We start from the raw sequence: 20,550 nt of genomic DNA on the forward strand, positions 1-20,550 counted from the left end.
ACAACCCATAAAATAATTCTTTACAAAAGAAGTGAAACTTTAATTACATGTGTATATCATTTCATATTATTATTGAAATTGCTATACTGTCCTTCATATACAGTTCTAATTTAGCTTCGGTCTCATTAAATGTTTCCAATATTCATTTTCTAGTGTTCCTCAATTTTAAATTTGGTTTTTGTCATATATTAGTATTAATGTTATTTAGGCACATATTTATTTTTACCGACCTTATTCCTCAAAGGTATTTAATATTACCATAATGTCCTTTCACAAGGAAATTGAATAATAATCAGAGACCAGAGAAATCATTTGGAACTGTGGTATGGACTGACTTTATTTTTGATGATTGAGTACTAACAGCTTTTAAGCCCTACCACTTCCCCTTCATATTGGTAAAGTTGATAAAGTAAGCCTGGATGTTTTGCTTTTTGTGCTTGTGGGAAGTTCAAAGCATGTGGTCCCTGGCCCAGGTATAATTATCCTCATCCCAGCTCTGCTCCCTGTGAAAGTATAGCCAGTCTCCTTTTGGACCATTTTGGGATATTATCTTGCTTACCTCAAAAAGCCTCAATATGTAAGTGTTAAACATTTTCATACCTTCCTGGTGTGTGTGGCATCGTTAATCTCAATACCTGAGCCAAATGATGAATGGGGTATCCATCCTGTCTTTGTGAGTTGGTTGCAGCAGTTAGCACTGTAAATGCTTTGTCTGGGCACTGATCACCACCACTAATTATCATTATTCTTTTGCTTTGCTTCACTGCCCAATGACAAACATGATCTTTGAGTTGTGCTTCTCTGTAGTTGAGTCCTACTGAGGTACTGAGTCCGTACCTCAACACACCTATGTTGGAAGTTTTTATACTTGACATTTAAGGACAGGAGTATGGGACTTGGACCTCCTTAAAGTGGCCCAGAGTTGAATGTCCTGGCCTAGACTATGGCATTTAAGGACAGGAATGTAGGACTTGCCCTTTAAAGTGGCCCAGAGTTGAGTGTCCTGGTCCAGACTATGGCATTTAAGGACAGGACTATGGGACTTGGCCCTCCTTCAAGTGGCCCAGAGTTGAGTATCCTGGCCCAGACTGTGACATTTAAGGATAGGAATATGGGACTTGGCCCTCTTTAAGGTGGCCCAGAGTTGAGTGTCCTGGTCCAGACTATGACATTTAAGGACAGAAGTATAGGACTTGGCCCTCTTTAAGGTGGCCCTGAGTTGAGTGTCCTGGTCCAGACTATGACATTTAAGGACAGAAGTATAGGACTTGGCCCTCTTTAAGGTGGCCCTGAGTTGAGTATCCTGGCCCAGACTGTGACATTTAAGGATAGGAATATGGGACTTGGCCCTCCTTCAAGTGGCCCAGAGTTGAGTGTCCTGGTCCAGACTATGGCATTTCAGGACAGGAGTATGGGACTTGGACCTCCTTAAAGTGGCCCAGAGTTGAGTGTCCTGGCCTAGACTATGGCATTTAAGGACAGGACTATGGGACTTGGACCTCCTTTAAGTGGCCCAGAGTTGAGTGTCCTGGTCCAGACTATGACATTTAAGGACAGAAGTATAGGACTTGGCCCTCTTTAAGGTGGCCCTGAGTTGAGTGTCCTGGTCCAGACTATGACATTTAAGGACAGGAGTATGGGACTTGGACCTCCTTAAAGTGGCCCAGAGTTGAATGTCCTGGCCTAGAATATGACATTTAAGGACAGAAGTATAGGACTTGGCCCTCTTTAAGGTGGCTCTGAGTTGAGTATCCTGGCCCAAACTATGACATTTAAGGATAGGAATGTGGGACTTGGCCCTCCTTCAAGTGCCCTAGAATTGAGTGTCCTGGTCCAGACTATGGCATTTAAGGACAGGACTATGGGACTTGGACCTCCTTTAAGTGGCCCAGACTTGAGTGTCCTGGTCCAGACTATGACATTTAAGGACAGAAGTATAGGACTTGGCCCTCTTTAAGGTGGCCCTGAGTTGAGTATCCTGGCCCAAACTATGACATTTAAGGATAGGAATGTGGGACTTGGCCCTCCTTCAAGTGCCCTAGAATTGAGTGTCCTGGTCCAGACTATGGCATTTAAGGACAGGACTATGGAGAGTTGAATGTCCTGGCCTAGACTATGGCATTTAAGGACAGGAATGTAGGACTTGCCCTTTAAAGTGGCCCAGAGTTGAGTGTCCTGGTCCAGACTATGGCATTTAAGGACAGGACTATGGGACTTGGACCTCCTTTAAGTGGCCCAGAGTTGAGTGTCCTGGCCGAGACTATGGCATTTAAGGACAGGAGTATGGGACTTGGACCTCCTTAAAGTGGCCCAGAGTTGAATGTCCTGGCCTAGAATATGACATTTAAGGACAGAAGTATAGGACTTGGCCCTCTTTAAGGTGGCCCTGAGTTGAGTGTCCTGGCCCAGACTATCTTTGTGTCTTATGTTGAATCATGTATCTCAATTCAGTATAAGCCATGACTGATGCTAGGACTATGAGAACAACTCTTACCCTGTGACTACTGAGTAAATGTCTAAACCAGACATAGGGCCCCATTTTATAGAATACTTAAAGGCAAAATTGATATTCTCTGCTATACCTGGGTACATTGATGGTCGCTTGTGTGGAGGAAAAGTTACCATGTGGCTTGCTGAGGTCACATCCCTAAAAGCAAATGGCTTGTTAGGACCCTACAAAATGCTTCTGCTGTTGCTGCTGCCCATACTTGTATGGCCAAAGAAGATATTGTTATCTTCAGGGTTTTAGGGAAAATACCCATGGTACCCCTGTGACAAAATCGCAGGGTTCATTCAAACTTGATTTGAATTCAGGGTCCTTGATCTCTGTAAAGCAATTGTTGCCACGAGGGAAACCCCTAACCCTGATGATATTGATTTAACACACTCTCGAAGAAGAAACTTCTAAATATGGACAGGCTAGAGAGAATCTCCCCTGCAGTAGTACTGAAGATAGTCCATTCAACTATGGTGATGATGACGATGAAGGAGGAGAAGGAGGGGAAGGAGGATGACAACAACAATAACAACAACAGGAAGAGGGAGGAGGACAAGAAGAGGAAGTTAAAATCATTGCCTGGATATAGAGGAAGGAAACAAAAAAATAAAACAGAGGTCCAAAATTTGACCTATTTGGAAATCCAAAATATGCTAAAATAATTTATAGCAACAACAAAAAAGATAGAATTGCACTGATTGACCTTTATGCCTCTACAATATAGGCTCTGAATTAATCTTCTGAAATGTACCAACTGGCAAACCTTAAGTCTTAATTGATACTAGGGCTCAAGTTACATTTATACCTGAGATTCCACTAAATTTTAATAAGGTGCCCCCTGTTCTCTTGGAGGAGTTACCAAATATAAAAGTCTCACTTTAACCATTGAAACTGTTGCCTCGCCTAAAATTCCCCATGGTCATTACACCTATTGTCCTAAAATATCCCATAATGAGCATGGCCATTCTGACCCAATGAGTAGTACATTTAAATAGATAAATCTTATTACCTCTCAATCAGCCTGACAAAATGGGATCTGCCATACACTTCCCTCTGCCACCTCCCCCCACCCAGTTAAAATAGTTAACATAATCCAATATAAATTAAAACAGGCCTTTACAGACTGAAACCCATTATACAAAGCCTATTTTGACAAGCAATAGTTTTCCTGACAATTTCTTCATTTAACATTGGCCTGATCTTAAACTTGGAATGAATGAATGGAGACTCATTATAGGTTACAGCAACTATTATATTGTGGTTTCCCCCATTAAGATACTCATGTCCAATATTATTGAATATACTGACTCCATCCAATCAGAAACTGGTAAATACTTTGCAATCATAAATTTGGCTAATATTTTCCATTCACTGACTATTTCAATAGCTTGTCAGCTGCAGGTTGCCTTTAAGTTCAAAGAAACACAATTAGCTGACTACGCATGGAGTACCTCAATAGCCTGCCATCTCACACAATCTTTATAGGAAAAAATTTAACCCCATTCAGCTTTCTCCAAGAGCACAGGTATGACATCACATCAATGACATCATTCTCTAAGGATTCATTTGACAAACTCATTCAGGGCACACAAAAAATCACAAAGGAGTTTTTCTAAAAGGACATGAGTCATTGACCCACCCCTCGTACAAGGCCGTACCAGAGGTCAAATTCCTAAAAATTATTGATCAGTCAAGTGTTGCTCCATCCTTGACACTATCAAGAAAGAAATATTTGTCTGCTCAGTACAACAATGTTAACATGAGCCAAACATCTTTTAGGCCTTCTCAATTTATAAATTTTACTTAAATCCATTTATGCTGGTATGTGCAAAACCATCCATTTTGAATGAGGAACCTTACTATAAAAGTCTCTAGAATCAATCCAAATTGCAATATAATTGGCACTCCCTGTAATGTCTCCCAGGCACTCCTTCACTGTAGATAACTTAGCAACCTCCTCAAATGCCTCCTCTGGATCAACCAGGATGGCAACAAATTTCCTTTGGACTTCTGGAACATAAAGTTCCCATGGACTTGTGTGGTACCTGCCATTAGAGCATCTGTTGTTGGCTGCATATGGAGCCTACCTAGGTTCTAAGCTCATAGCTAGCTACTCGTCATGCCTTAGGTCATAAAAGCAGCACCCTGTAAGCTTGGTTCAACCACCAAAGTTTCTCTGATAAAATGAAAAATGTATCTACAAGATAGAACTAAATGTGGGTCCTCTGACGTGTTCTGGATGCAGGGGGAATGGCATTCTTATCTCTAGTCCATTGTCAGATACATGGTGCCAGAGGAGGTCACTCTCTCTCCCACCCCTCTGCCTGGATAGCCCATTGGTATTGAATGAATGAATAGCATCGAAGGCAATTTTTGTACTTTGTGTTTGGCAGCAACATTCTCATACATGATGGAGCTTGCTGGAAAGCTGCTGGTTTTCATCCCTTAACAAAGAGTATCTCTGATCAACAATGAAACCCAAAGGCTAGCACTATTGACTGTATTTCAGACAGTGATCTTAGCACTAGATTGGCCCCATCTGTATGTTTTATGGACTCTGACCATTTTCAATTGTCTGGCTATCTGGTTCAGTCAGTGGCCGCAACAATTCTTATCCGATATTGCTGCCTTTGGGAAAAAGAGTTCTTAGAAATTCTTGACTCACAGACACTCAAAATAAAATTCAAGGTCCCTCTTGTCTTTGTCCATACTAAAATCACTATGCAAGGCCTCATCATTATACTTCTCAATTTCTTCTGAGTTTAGACGTTATTGACAGTGAAGAGGGTACTAATTTTACTTCTCAAAGTATGTGTTGTTGGGGTCTTAAATAAGACATGCAATGGAACTTTTACCTCCCTGTCAGCATTGGGCCACAGGTCTTACAGGGCAAAAACATGCATTAAACAGTTTCAAATTCAGTTAAATGAAACTTTGCATGTGTTAGTTATTAAACATTGTGATGAATTGTAATAAAGAGTGCAACTCCTTTCTTGATGTTTTATGGTTGACAGCTTTTAAGCCCTACCACTCCCTGTTCACCTTCTCCTCCACATCTGAGTAATCTTATAAGGTAGACTGGATGCTCTCTCCTTTGGCACCAATGGCAGGTTCAAACCATTCAAGCCATACAAGGTTTGTGAGAAACCTCTCTCTGGGCCCATCCTAACCACCAGGAAAGAGGAGCCCATCTCCTTTCCTCACTCCCCAAAGTCATTTTGGGGCCAAATTTGGATGCCACACTGCTTTTCCCAGAAAGACTTATTATGTCATTAATGTTTTTTACACCCTATTGGTGTATATGTGGCATCTGGCGGCATCTTGACATTGAACTAAATTTTGATTAGGGTGATTGATCCTGCTTTTATGGAGTGGCAACAACAGAAATACTGTGCATCAAATGTCATTCTTTCTATTTGTGCAAAGAAAAAACAAAATCGGTTTCCTCAAAAATATCTAAGGCAGAAACCACAGTGGTTATCTGATTATCACAATTGCAAAGAGTACATATTATTGAAACTGATTACTGCTATAGATGAATATTTTTGCCCAAAGAGACAAAATAAGTTGTTTAATAACAAAAACAACAACAAAAGAGTTTTTGTTCTTGTGCTGATCCACAAAAAGTATGGTCAGAAGAGAAGAAAGTTTGCTGGTGTCTTGTTCTACGTTATTAAAATGGTTGACTTTTAATGCTTACTTTGGTTCTAAGTGCATTATAAAAAAGTTTGAAAGCATTCATTTTTCCCTCCCCAATTATTGTAATGAGTACAAGTAATGATACTAGTACAACAATCACTTCTATTAATATATTTCTGATCCTTAGAAGTAAGCATATCATTTGCATGTCTATATTTAGAAACATTTCCATCCACCAGCTAATCATTAATCAACCAGTACCCATTAGAGCTTGACAGCAAAAAAGAAAGAAAAAAAAAGTCAAATGAAATTTGTTTTTAACAATGGAGAAAACACAATGAAGACTGTAAGGTTAAAACCATGTTTTAGCAGTAACTAGAATGTTTTGATTCACAAACTGGGGTGAGACTAATGCCTCCACCCCCACTCAAAGAGTCTCAAAGTGCAATGATCAGTGCCATTTCCCAGTTCTTTCTCTCTTCTCCTAATATGTCCAGGACTGTGTGGATGCTTTGTAGTGTCCCCAAAGATAGCTCTGCTGTTTTATGTCTGATCTTGATGAGAAAGGAACTCAGATGAACTAACAGGATTCCTCAGTTTTTTCTCAAAGCTGTTTATTCTAGATTAAGCCCTTTCTTCAAACTTCTTGTACTACACCAAAGTTCTAAAGCTGAATCCCATAAGAACTTCAGAAATTTGTTTTCTGTTGCACTGTTGGTCATGCTGTTATAGCTGCCACAGCAGTTGTAAATTATAATCACATATGCAAGATGAAGTCCTTGGGCAGGTTTCACACTCAGGCCAGTTCCTCCACTTCTAGGTGAAATGTTGCTCAGACTATAGGAGTTTTTCAAGATGTGAAATAATATAAATTCCCTCACTTCAGAATGATGTTCAGCCAAGTGGTACCCCATGCCAAACTGACTTAGAATCCTAATATTAACAAAAACCAAAACCTGGATTTGCTCACACTGCCATATTTTCAAAGTAAAGGCTGTCCACTGAATGGCTTAGGTGAGCTCTCTGACCCAAAATAACCATCTTGTTCTCTACTCAGTGCAGTAGCAGTCCTGCCTGTCCCATCTCTTTTCCCAGAGTGATCTATTTTCTTAATTATATGGGCCTATTATCCTTCCCACCATAGTGGGATTGTAATAACCTAGAATCTCAGGAAGAAATGATGGAAATATATAGTCTTCAACTCCAAGGAGATCTCATATCTCTTCAAAATTCTCCATGATAACCTGAGACATTTTGATCTCCTTTAATAAAAAATTTAAAAAATGTTAACAGTAGTGCATTCAGTGCATAGGCATCTAAAACACCATGCATTTGGGGCCCCTGGGTGGCTCAGGGTTAAGTGTCCAACTCTTGATTTCAGCTCAGATCATGATTCAGAGTCAAGAGATTAAGCCCCACATTGGGCTCCACATTCAGCAGAGAATATCCTTAAGATTCTGTCTGTTCCTCTGCCCCCTCCCCCACTCTCTCTCTAAAGTAAATAAATCTTTTTAAAAAAAGTTAACACCATCAATTCAACTGGATTCCACTTTCCAACCATATTATAGAATGCCTCAAAAATAGGCAATTAAGGATATTGTTTATACACTGAAATTGTTAGCATGGACTTTTGACTTCTGAAAATATTTTGTTATCAGTCTTTGTCATTTATTAAGTAAATAGAAAAAAAACATTTTTTCTCACTTTTTATGGCTATATTCTCTAGGAAACAGCAATTCGTTTGCAAAATTTCTAAACATTCTTAATTACCTACAAATTGTCTAGATTCCAGACTAGGAGGTAAAATGAATTTTCATAAAGCCAATATTATAGACCGTATGATACTTGAGGAAAAATTAATTTGCCTTTTTTGGTGGCAATACATATATTAAAAAGTCTATATCACCTACACATGTAAGACAGTCAACAAAATTGAATTCAATGAAAAATATCCAGTTAAAGTCATTTTTTTTTCTGTTTACCTTCTATCAGCTGTCTTTAACTGTTTAACTTACATGCATGTTATGCAGTAGACTGCTTCAGAGCATGTTATGAGTGAAATACCTTTAGTAATCTTATTTTCCCATCATTGTTGTGTGAGGTGACTGAAAAGAAAAATCTGACCTTTTAGTCAAACAGAGCACTATAAGTTAGAATTAGGAGTACCATGTAGTCTGTAACACCATCGTTCTCAAACTATGATTATAGATATATTAGAAGCTTGTATATTTTTAATACCCTAGAAGTTTAAGATTATAACTAAGAGCCACACCCACAGGAAACATTGTTATTAGATAGTTTGCATGCAAGACAGAGTTGATCAGAAACGAATACTTGATGAAATATTTTCAAACATGGCCCGTGTTTCTCTAAGTTTTTCAAATCTAATATCTACTCTGTATTTAACTTATTTCTGCATTCTTAGAAAATAAAACTATTTTGCTATTATGATCATATGCAATAAAGTGTTATACATTTTGGCACATCTTTTTGGTAACATTCTTAGTATTATAAATATTATTGCATATATATACACACATGCATTTTGTGTCTTTATACTTTTACCTATAAAATTATAAATTTTAGTGAAAATATATATTCTGAGTAAAACAAAATAACACTGCCAAGTTTTTCTATTTATTTCTTCAGATAGAATTCTATTAGTAATATTTTAGTATTTGTGCCTTCATTCATGCTGTGTGCATAGCCTGTCTCTACTCATTCTATTTCAGTGTCTGCTCCTCTGTGAAAATTTCCCCAAGATCAGAATATTGTGTTCTTTTTAGTTATCTTGTTGTGGACATGCCTATAAATCATAGTGTGAACCATGGACTATGGTTCGTTCAGCTTTAAATTCCTCACATTAATCAATACACTAGTTCACTGCCCATAGTAAATAATTCCTAATAGTTGAGTTGAAATCAGAGCCAATGGTACAAATGTTTTAAGGTTGTCTTAAAGTTGAACGGGGTAAACAGCATTTCTGTAGAAGGGGTCATTGCAATTGCATTTCAGTTTTATTTATTTTTTTTTATTTTTTTTTTTAAAGATTTTATTTATTTATGTGACAGAGAGACAGCCAGCGAGAGAGGGAACACAAGCAGGGGGAGAGGGAGAGGAAGAAGCAGGCTCCCAGCCAAGGAACCCGATGTGGGACTCGATCCCGGTACACCAGGATCACGCCCTGAGCCGAAGGCAGATGCTTAACGACTGCGCTACCCAGGCGCCCTGCATTTCAGTTTTAAATGGGACTCTCATAAACATAAGAATGTATTTTGCCTCACTGGTTTATCTTCATTGGTCAGGAAAAAATTGTAGATGGTAGGCGGTAACAACAGTTACTGATAGAATCTGCATATAATTTTAGCTCCTTATTCTAAATTGAACAGAAGTTTTTATAAGGCTCAATACAGTTGCCATCATTGTTATATGATTCAAATAAATGTTACCTATTATCAGACCTAGGAAAGTTAATTGTAGCTGTTTATGTCCTACATCTCACATTAATTTTACTATTAAAGTCTTTATCATTATTTCCAGTTTATTTTTTCTGAGAACCCTAGTGATAAAGAGTGTCTTTTACCCCTCAGCTTCCAGTATTTAACAATTCATGGTCCATTGTATATACTCAGTACATATTTGTAGAATAATGTATAGTGTCATTTGAATTGTAAAACTGTTACTTGCAATTTTAGGACTCATGCTACTCCTTGATAAATTGTGCCATTACATGTGGCTTTAAAAAGCTGTACATTTATCATAAATGGAAAAACAATATTATCAATAAATTAATTTGAATTTTTGAAGACATGACTAAAAGTATAAATAAAAGTTAGGTTATAAGTATCTGCAAGGTTATTACAATAATGATTTGGTTTGACAGAAGTTGAGTTAAAACTGTCATCTTTATTTTAATAAATGCTTCTCAGATAAATTTAAAGAGGAATTGGCAGCTACTGTTTCGTGAACCTTTCACGGTAAAATTAGCACTAGTTATGTAGACAAAAATGAACAGAAAAAAATAAAACCTGTTTGTCACTAAATTTTCATCTCCTCGAAGATGGAATATTATATTTTTTAAAGATTTTATTTTATTTGAGAGAGCATGAGCAAGACAGAGCAGGAGCAAGGGGGAGGGGGAGAACAAGCAGACTCCCCACTGAGCAGGGAGCCCAATGTGGGGCTCAATCCCAGGACTCTGAGATCAGGACCTGAGCTGAAGGCAGACGCTGAACCAACTGAGCCATGCAGGCACCCTGAAGATGGAATATTATTAACGATAATTCATGTCATTGTTAATCATAAAGTTGATGGTAAGAACTTACAGTTTGCTCATGCTAATTTCCTAGTTTCCCAGTGGGTTAGTTGTAACCTATTCCCTGTTTTTAGAAGAAAAATATACTGGTAGATCCTTGTCAGTGTTACATAGTAATTACCTATGCAGGGATTTGAACCCAAGTCTTTATTTTTCTACAATGCCTGTGGTATTAGATCTGCACTGAACATGATTAATGCTGATCTACATGGAGTACCTTATATCTGATTTCTCAATATGCTTTTATTTGGACATATGGGACCTATTACTATTGAAAGGTCGTACCATTCCTCATGTCCATACCCTTACTGAAATGATGCCTTGCCCCTCTAGGCATTTCAATTTCTAAAAGAGCCTTACACAGCAAATAATGTCCACCTTAGTTTTATAAGATCATTCCTGATTTTCTCAACTGGATGCGAAATATCTTTTTGAATACTCAGAATGAATTTTTTGTTATTTGATAGCACAAATCAAATCCTATTTTTCCTTTAGTTATTTGCATGTTCATATGCTTCCTCCCTGCAAAACATTCCAAGCTTCTAGACCCAGGAATTATCTCTTGTTGATCCTTGTAGCCACTGTGTTACCTGGCAAAATAGAGAAATAATATCTTGTATTTGTAGAGCCCTTTTCAGTTTATTAAATATTTTCAAAAAAATTCTTGATGATATAAAGAATAATTTTATCAAAATTAGAGCTTTTCAAACTGATGCGATCTGCACCTAAAATGTGTGCATATAGAATCCAATCATCAGGTGGAGAATTGACTTAACTTCTAAGACATCTCTACCCTAATATTCTACAGCTTGATTCTCATGACAATTTTGTGAAGCCAGCAGAAAAGCCATTTAATAAAAAGATTTTTTTTTCTACTGGATTATTAATACCATATGCACCAAAATATGAGTGCTTCAGAAATGCTTACATCTCTGATTAGGATATTTAAGTAGATTGTCTACTGATTCTGCCAGTCATCTAGAATATTGATTTTCAAATTATTCCTGTAGAGTCAGAGGACCTACTCTGATGCAAAGGAATGGGGTCACTAGAGGAAAAGGCTCCAGGACCCCTACTAAGTAATAGAAGTGTAACTTTGATAAATATACTGGAGTTGTTGACAAAATCCTTTATTTGAAAAAGAAAGTTTCCTCAAGAGAAATAATAAAGAGGGAGAGAAGAGGGAAGGAAGGGGAGGGAGAAGGGAAAAAAGAAAGGAAAGGAGAAAGAGAAGGAAAAGAAGGCCAAAGGAAAAAGGGAGGAAGGAAAAGAGGGAAGGGGGAAGAAGAGAGGGGAGGAGGAAGGGAGGATGGGACAAATGCACTGATCTAAGGAATTCAAAGCATAAAGGAGAAGAGAAACTCTTTTAAGTTTTCCTGAAAAATGATGACTGTGAAATCGAGACATTATAGTTTAGGTAAACATGTAAATAAGGAGACAAACATACATGTCCCACATAGGAGATATGTATATGCTTATACTTACCTTTTTGCTGATATATGGAATGATAGCAAGGAACACATCTTTTATCTAGCATTATGTTTAAGTAAAATGTGCTAAGGAAAGCGACTGAGTGGGGGAGCTGAGTTAATTGCCTTCTCTGACTACTTACTCATTGTCAGAGAAGATAGGGCTATATACTACCTCCTTTCTTCTACCTGTTAAAAACCTGTGTCTGAGGATGTATCAGAAATTCAACTCCTTGAATTAGACCAAAGAAATAAGAATACTCTGACATTTAGAGTGTTCTCTCATTTTTGAGTGACAAGACATTTCCTTTAGTTACTCTATCATAGCTTAATATATTCCTTAGGTTTATTATACAGGAATTTAACTTTTTAGACATTTTAAGTGGGACTATCTCTCATGGCTATAGTCTGGGAACAGACACATTCAACCTGTACTTGAGATTAGAAGTTAGGGACCTGACACTAAACTGGCATGTGAACTGTAAGGTTAACTAGATACAGGATCACAGGACTGAAGCAGACCTTGTTTGTATGTCGCCCAAGGAGAAAGTAGTCTAGAACTGGAAATGCCTGCCAAGAAGCAATGTAGCATGTGGTTAGGAACTTGTCTTCTGGAGTAGGACTGTCTGTGTTGTTTAATTCTAATCCACATTTTACTAACTTAACCACTAGGGGCCTCAGTTTCAGCATTTGTAAAATGAGAATTTCCCTCACAGATTTGTTGTTGATTGAGAAAATCCCTGTAAGAAACTTAGAATGATACCTGAGTACATACCAAATGCTCAGAAAATGTGAGTTAATATTATCATGGGCTGCATCAGTACAAATAAATGAACACTGAAAATAACAGTACCGATTGTTCTCCATGGAAAGGCTTCTGTCGCTTTGCATTGAGTGCTTTTGGGAAACTTCAACATGAATGTGAAACAAAAGAAAACAGCATCATATAAAACTGAGTTAGAATCCCTGATGCCACCTTTTAAAGTTTTATTTAAAGTTAGTTTTTTCATATGAAAATAGAAGGGAGCCTGGGTGGCTCAGTGAGTTAAGCCTCTGACTCTTGGTTTCAGCTTAGGTCATAATCTTAGGGTCCTGAGATGGACCTACCCTCCCCCACCCTCTGAGTTGGGCTCAGCCCTCAGAGTGGAGTCTGCTTGAGATTCTCTCCTACCTCCCTCCTTCCCCTCCCTCTGCCCATGCGCTTGTGCGCGCGCGCGCTTTCTCTCTCTCAAATAAATAAATCTGAAAAAAATTGGGTTTTAGGGATACTCAAAGGAAAAAATGGAGATGAAGATTTTATCATAGGACGTGAGAAATATTGTTCATAAAAAATTGCCCTTATTTTTACTTTAAGAGTCTGACTCTGTTTTTGATGTTTGACTACTGGCAGCTTTGGAGCCCTACCCCTCCCTGTTCCCTTTCCCACATCTGGGAAAGCTGATGAAAAAAGCCCCAGTGCTACTCCCTGTAGCACTGGCATGAAGTTCAAAGTTCAAAACCTGTACAGGAGCCCTCACTCTGGCCCCACTCCCTACTCACCATAAAAACAGCAAGCCAATCCTCTTTCTCTGCTTTCTTAAACAATTTTCAGAACAACTTATTACGTCTTACATCTGTCTTTCTCTTCACAGAAAGATTTTTATGTGAGTTAAAAAAAAATATGTGGTGTATCAATAATTTGGGCATCCTAACCAAAATTTAGGTGGGGGTCCCTCCTGCTTCTGTAGAGAAGCAGCCTCATGACCCATGTGACCACTTCAGCCATGTGAAATAAGAATTTTTCTATGCAGTGTAAGATTCAGGTAAACTGATCTGAAATACCAAAGGCATATTGAAAGTAAAATTAATGTGATACCGCAGGTCACTCTCTTCACAGTTTATATAGGAAATTTGACAAAGTATCTTTGGAGGTTCTTTGTAAATCATAAGGGGGACACTATTTCAGTGATCCTTCTTTATTCATCGTTTCTGATTTAAAAAACATTTTTGTGAATATAATGCATATATTCAAGGTTTTTTTAATATATTACTTTTCTTTTTGCTTTTCTTTTTATTATTATGCATGTATACTACTTATTCTCTTCTTGTCATTTATAGTCCATATTAGAGAAATTGTTACTTCAAATTTAATTTTTATAAAGTTCTCACAAACCAATCAACCTTTATAGTTTCCCTGTATCAGTTTTTTTTTTAATAGAGCTATATTATGGTTTATTTATGCTCCTTTTCATTCATCCTTTGGTGTGTTTTTCTTCCATAATAGATATCATATTTGCTCGTCATTTGAAATGTGCTATCACAATACCATTTATTTCCAACACGCAAGAATTTTGCTCTTACATTTTCAAGCTCTTTGTCTTGGCATCTGATAATCAACTTATAAGTTATTTCATCCATAAACAAACCTCAAAATGCTGCTATGCCATGCTTGTTCCTTTGTATATCTGGGTTCCAGTCATACTCCTTTTTTGTTTTTTGAGACTTAAATTATTTTTCACGAAAATGGATTTTTATTCTTTAAGAATAAATATTAATAAATCTATATAGCCTTAATTTCAAAGGACGTTACTATTGATTGCCATTATTTTGAAGTCCCGGACTTAGGTAGTTACCACTGATTACAAGGAAGGAAACTTGAATAAAATTAATAGACTCAAATATTTTTTGGTATTACCTACCTAGCTAATTTTTGTGTAGTCGGGACATTCGAAAATGAAAATATTGTTTTTTTCCAAAACAAAAAGCATTTAATACTGTGAATTATTTGAATTTCTTAGATTAAAGTTTTCATCAATTCTATAACTTTATAGTTACAACGTTCTTTATGTTATCTTGCATTTTATGTGAACTTTAAATACTCAGTTCCTATTTTACACTTAATAAGTAGAAAAGTGAAAATTTCTACAAGTCAAAGATGGGCATGAAGAGTTGACCTAAACAGTTAAATTGGATATAGTTCATAATTTGTGTTTCACTTTATATTGAGTATATTTTCTGCCAGTGACTCAGTTTGTGCTGTATACTGCCTTGTTGATCTCCAGGTTGAATTCTGCAATAGAAGTGACTTGAAATTTTTCTGGGGAAAAGCTAATTTATATCCATATTATTTATTCTCTACCTCAAAAACAGCAGAAATGGTAAAAAATTCCCACCCACTGTCAACCTTATTCACTCACACCGGCACTGGTCATTCTTAGCTTAGCCCTTTCACTGCTAAAGTATAATTCTATCTTTTTCTGCTTCTCACAAAGTTATTAAACAAATGCAAGCTTAATTAAAGAATGCATGAGCATGGAATGTTTTCCATTTATTTGTGTCTTCCTCAATTTCTTTCATAAGTGTTTATATATACAACGGAATATTACTCAGCTACCAAAAAGAATGAAATCTTGCCGTTTGCCGTTTGCCGTTTGCCGTGACATGGATGGAACTAGCAGCAGATATTATGCTAAGTAAAGTAAGTTAGAAAGATAAATACCATATGATTTCACTCATATGGAATTTAAGAAACAAAACAGATGAACATAGGGGAAGGGAAGGAAGAATAAAATAAGATGAAAACAGAGAGGGAGGCAAACTGTAAGAGACTCTAAACTATAGGAAACAAACTGAGGGTTGCTGGAGGGGAGGTGGGCAGGGGATGGGGTAACTGAGTGATGGGCATTAAGGAGGGCACTTGAAGTAATGAACACATTGTATGCAACTAATGAATCACTAAATTCTACCTCTGAAACAGTAATACAGTCTATGTTAATTAAATTGAATTTAAATTAAAAAAATTTTAAAAGAAAAAAAGCATGAAAATTTGTTTCAACCTCTCAACATTTTAATGTTGTCTTGTTAGCTATTGTCACTAAAAACATGTAAGTTGAAATGATGTGTTTTGATGTGGACAAGTTTGTGGAGAATGGATAAAGGTACAGTGTTTCTAGAATTGCTGTGTGCCTAAGGACATCTTCACAAGAAGTTCCTAGGAGTAGAAAATACCAGGACAACTGGAGTTGAGAGGTGTTGTAAGGATGGGGCATGAAGTAGGTCATTATGTCACAGTTATTTATATTTATCGATTGATTGATTTGTTGGTTTCATTAACATATAACTTAAATACAGTGAAATGTATAGATCTTAAGTGTAAGTTCAATGAGTTCAAATGTGTATGTGGTGCAACTTAAACCTTTCCAAGATTTACATTACCATCACCTGTAAAAGTTTGCTCACTCCACTTCTTTATCAAACCCCACCCCCACCCCATGTCAGACAACCACTCTTCTAATTTCTTTCAGCACTTAGATGATTTTTTCTGTCATAGGGAAGGTTCAGAAAGTTCAGTATTTCTGATAGGAATATCTTATAACTGGTGAGGTTATCAGTTTATGAAATTTGTTTATCATCTTCTTGCATAATATTCTAGTGACATTGTTTTAGCTTGATGTGCGTGATTTTTTGGAAGATCTATGAACAGCTGTCTTCTGCATATTCCAATCTTTGAAGGCAGGATATAGGAATTCGGTAGTGAAAGATCAGACTATGTAGTCTCTAGGACTTTTCGAAGGGATCAGATCATTAGTATGTGTGTGGAATAAGAAACATTATATAATAGGTGCCCGTTGTTTGTCCCACTATGGTCCATAGACAGTCTGTCAGGATTATTGATCATGCTTATTAATATTCAGATTCCTGGGCATTTGTAGACTTACAGAATGAAAAGCTTCAGGAACTAGGAATACACTGCTTTTTTTTAAAAAGTGGTCATTACAAGAGACTTGCATACACAAATCTTGACTCAAACAAGAAAATTCCTTAGCCTCTGTGAGTTTTGATAAACTAATCTGAGCTTCTCAATGGTTCTTAAATGATGTAGGAAACCCTCGAGACAATCCCTGACATTCAGTAAGGCACAACCTATGTTATCCAGTTTTACTGTTGCTACGTTTATTGTTATGAACACCGCTACTTAAAATCCTTGAATCTTCTCTTAGTGTTTTGGTGAAAAGGAATACAGTCCATAACGTGATCTCGACCCTACATATCTCTTCACTCAAATTTCTAGTATCAAGCACTCTTTTATTTTTTAAGGTCTTTACCCATCAGTTACTTTTCAGTTTTTTTAATGTGCCACATTTCCTCCCACATAGGGCCTCTATAAATGCTATTCTCTTATCTGGAACACTTTTTTTTTTGTTCTCTGGAAACACCAGTTCAAATGTTATTTTCTCAAAGTTCCCTGAACACACTTCCTCAAAATAATTCAAGTATCTTTTTTGTATCTTTTTTTTCTAAATAAGTCAAGTATCTTTAATTACATAGTCTTCTGAGACTATCGCTATATACTTTTTTAAAGCAGTTATCATAAAGCCAATTTTATATTTATTCGATTATATGAATAGTGTGTATTATCTACACTTGACTTAAAGGGTAGATACTATGTCTTGTTTTGCAAACCACTGATAAGTAGTAGGTGATTATAAAAATAAGAGACTGAGGTACTTTTTGGCTGGCCTGGTTTGTTCTGATTGTCCTAAATTAAGGAACCAAATAGACTTATATTATTTTTTGTTTATATCATCTTTTATTACAGCCTATGACTGTTCTTACATACATTAAATCATTACAGAATTCATATTTTAAGGCACTCAAGTCTCCCAAATTAAGGTACTCATTGTACTTTGTTCTCTAATTTCAAACATTAAAACATGAGAAGTAAAACTACAACTTTATATTAAATTTGAGGCTTAAATTTGTAGAATAAACTAGGTACTCTCAGAAACTCAAGTCGGAAATTAACAAGCTAGAGGTCGAACTAATAATCTTACCATGGTTTGATCATCACTTGGTTTATTCTTATTACTCATTTACCTTTTTTATTTATAAATTTAAACAGAATTAAAATTCTACTTTTAGATGGCACAATAGAGATATTAATGGAAGAGACAGATCCATACATGTGCTATGTCCCTGGACATTTATCTTGCTTTAAAGTGCTAATCTTTTGTGCCTTGAGCTTCTTACTGAGCAGTGAATGTTTATCCGTGCACAATCCATTTCTCTTGCTGCTGGGATTTTCTTTAGAGTCAGTGGTGCCATCATTGAACAATTTTGAATGTGCTTCGTTAGGTATCTTTGTTCTGCATGGAGTATTCTTAGAGATCACACTTTCATTTTTGGCTCCCATGGCTTCTCCCAAAGCTGTTAAAATTCCATCAAGTTGGTTTACCATAAACTTTGTATTTTCTTCAGTGTAGTACGTAGGTGGTTTTAAGCATTTCTCTGAGGTCCCTCAGCACTGAGAACCACTTGCTTTTCTTTCTTATAAATTATGTGTTGAGTTTTGGCTGTGGCTAGAGTCCTATTCTGACCATCCCAAACTAAGTCAATTTTAATAAAAAGGTTAACAGCCCTAATATCTCCTATCAACGTGTGTCTATTTATTCAGTAACTCCGTAAGTTATCAGTAAGATAATTCCCTCTCCTGTGACATTTCCCTGAAGGTCTTCATTTACAATTATATCCAAGGTGACCAAATCAACAGCACAAAATAATGGATTTCCTCCATACAGTATTGAAATACTGTATCCCAGAGCTGCTGACAGCTTCTGCAATTTCTTTGGTTGCTACCACTCATTGCATTGGATGGCCATTGTCCATTGGTTTTCTCATTGTGACAGTACCCAGATCAAAGTCCTAAGCATGCATTTGGAAGCTCCAGAAGTGTTTCTTGGCTTGTATAAAGGCTCAGCTTAATTTTTAATTAAAATTTTGAGCATGATAAACCTAATTATTCTAATTTCCCATCTGTTAATAAAGTAAAGTAGCGTAGCTTTTTGTTAGCGATGGTCATTTAGAAAACAGTTATTTAAGGAAGTTTTATTATTTTGAGTTTGAGATCTAAATTTGGGAAAGGTAAAATAAAAAGATTGTCAGAGGAAAAAGATACAAACATAAGCCACAGGTACCCAGATATAAGTTATAATATTCATTATGCAAAGAACAGTACACATAATATTTTAAAACACACACAAACACACACATGCACATATGCACTCAGCAATAAGTGACTATAAAATTAGGCACTTTCAACTTTTAAAAAAATCAATAATAGTTATCAAAGATAATTTACAAATATGTCGAAAAGTACAGAGAATTAAAAAACATATTTATGATAAAAAGAAACTGTTACTTGGGCACAGAATAACTAGTATTTAACAAAGAGAAAGCTCAAATTCTACTTACTCCTTTTTTATTTGCATATCAGACATTTAACAATTTGCAGCAAAGGAGTCACAATACTTTTTACCCCTTGTGAATAAATATTTTATATTTAGCCAGGTTTGTTAAATTTTAAGTACATTTAATTGCTGCCATCTCTCATTAATTTCACTTACTATAAATCAGGCACACAAAATTCCTTTCATTCATACTCTCTGCACTTACTGTTCATCTTCAACTATATTTCATTATTTACTGTTACATTTTGAAGCAACCACACCTGTCTTCCTTTGAAAGAAAATATTTCATTTTTATCTCTCTTTTTGTCCTAGATAAACAATAAATATCTATTGCTCTACATATATACTCTGATACCTTACACACATTTTTTTTACATTTCTTCAAAATCAACAGGTATGTAACATGACCCAAACACCTTTATATGTCGTCTTTAGTTGAAGATTACTCTATCATGGATTACATATGAGCACAGATCATATTTTATATGAATGTAATTTATCAATTAATTTTAGTGTAAGGTCTTACAGTTAACAAGAATCTTGAAATTACTAAAGTTGACATGTCTGTGTTTATCCTTACTGCTTGAACAAGGTAAAAACTTTATAAGAATGAATTTCTTTAAAAGGCTTTCTTTATTACAGTTTTTCTTATGTGAACACAATATTTTTTATAAATAATTTTTAGAAACAACATTTTGATTCATACATAAAGTAAATATGGAAATTTAGAATTAAAATCATAATAAAATTTTTAAAATTTTATTTTTTAAGATCTACTCTCATCAACTGTTGAGTATAAAGTACAGGATTTTTTGTTTTGTTTTGTTTTGTTTTTTTTAATGATTTTTTATTATATTGTTAGTCACCATACAGTACATCCCCGGTTTCCGATGTAAGGCTCGATGATTCATTAGTTGTGTATAACACCCAGTGCACCATGCAATACGTGCCCTCCTTACTACCCATCACCGGTCTATCCCATTCCCCCCACCTCCCTCCCCTCTGAGGTCCTCAGTTTGTTTCTCATAGTCCATAGTCTCTCATGTTTCATTCCCCCTTCTGATTACCCCCCCTTTCTTTATCCCTTTCTTCCCCTACCGATCATCCTAGTTCTTAAGTACAGGATTGTTAACCACAGTCACCATGCTGTTCATTAAATTCTCAGAATTTATTCATCTTATAACTGGACATTTTTTCCCATTTGACAACCTTTGCCTCTTACCCTTGCCTCTGGTAACCACCAATCTGTGCTCTGTTTCTAGGAGATCTATTTATTTAGATTACACATATAAGTGAAATCATATAGTATATCTCTTTCTCTTTCTGGCTTATTTTACTTAATATAATGCTCTCAAAGGTCCATCCAGGTCCATCTGGTTGTCACAAATGGCAGGATATCCTTCT

The 20,550-nt window shown here is 36.3% G+C and overlaps 1 pseudogene; it reads right to left on the reverse strand.

Moving 5' to 3' along the window:
- Positions 1-17,867: 17,867 nt before the first annotated feature.
- LOC103656947 lies at positions 17,868-19,358 on the reverse strand (annotated as a pseudogene).
- Positions 19,359-20,550: the final 1,192 nt, after the last annotated feature.

This window comes from Ursus maritimus, unplaced genomic scaffold (genome assembly GCF_017311325.1).
Source record: "Ursus maritimus isolate PB19 unplaced genomic scaffold, ASM1731132v1 scaffold_21, whole genome shotgun sequence".
In the NCBI taxonomy this organism is placed as follows: Eukaryota; Metazoa; Chordata; class Mammalia; order Carnivora; family Ursidae; genus Ursus; species Ursus maritimus.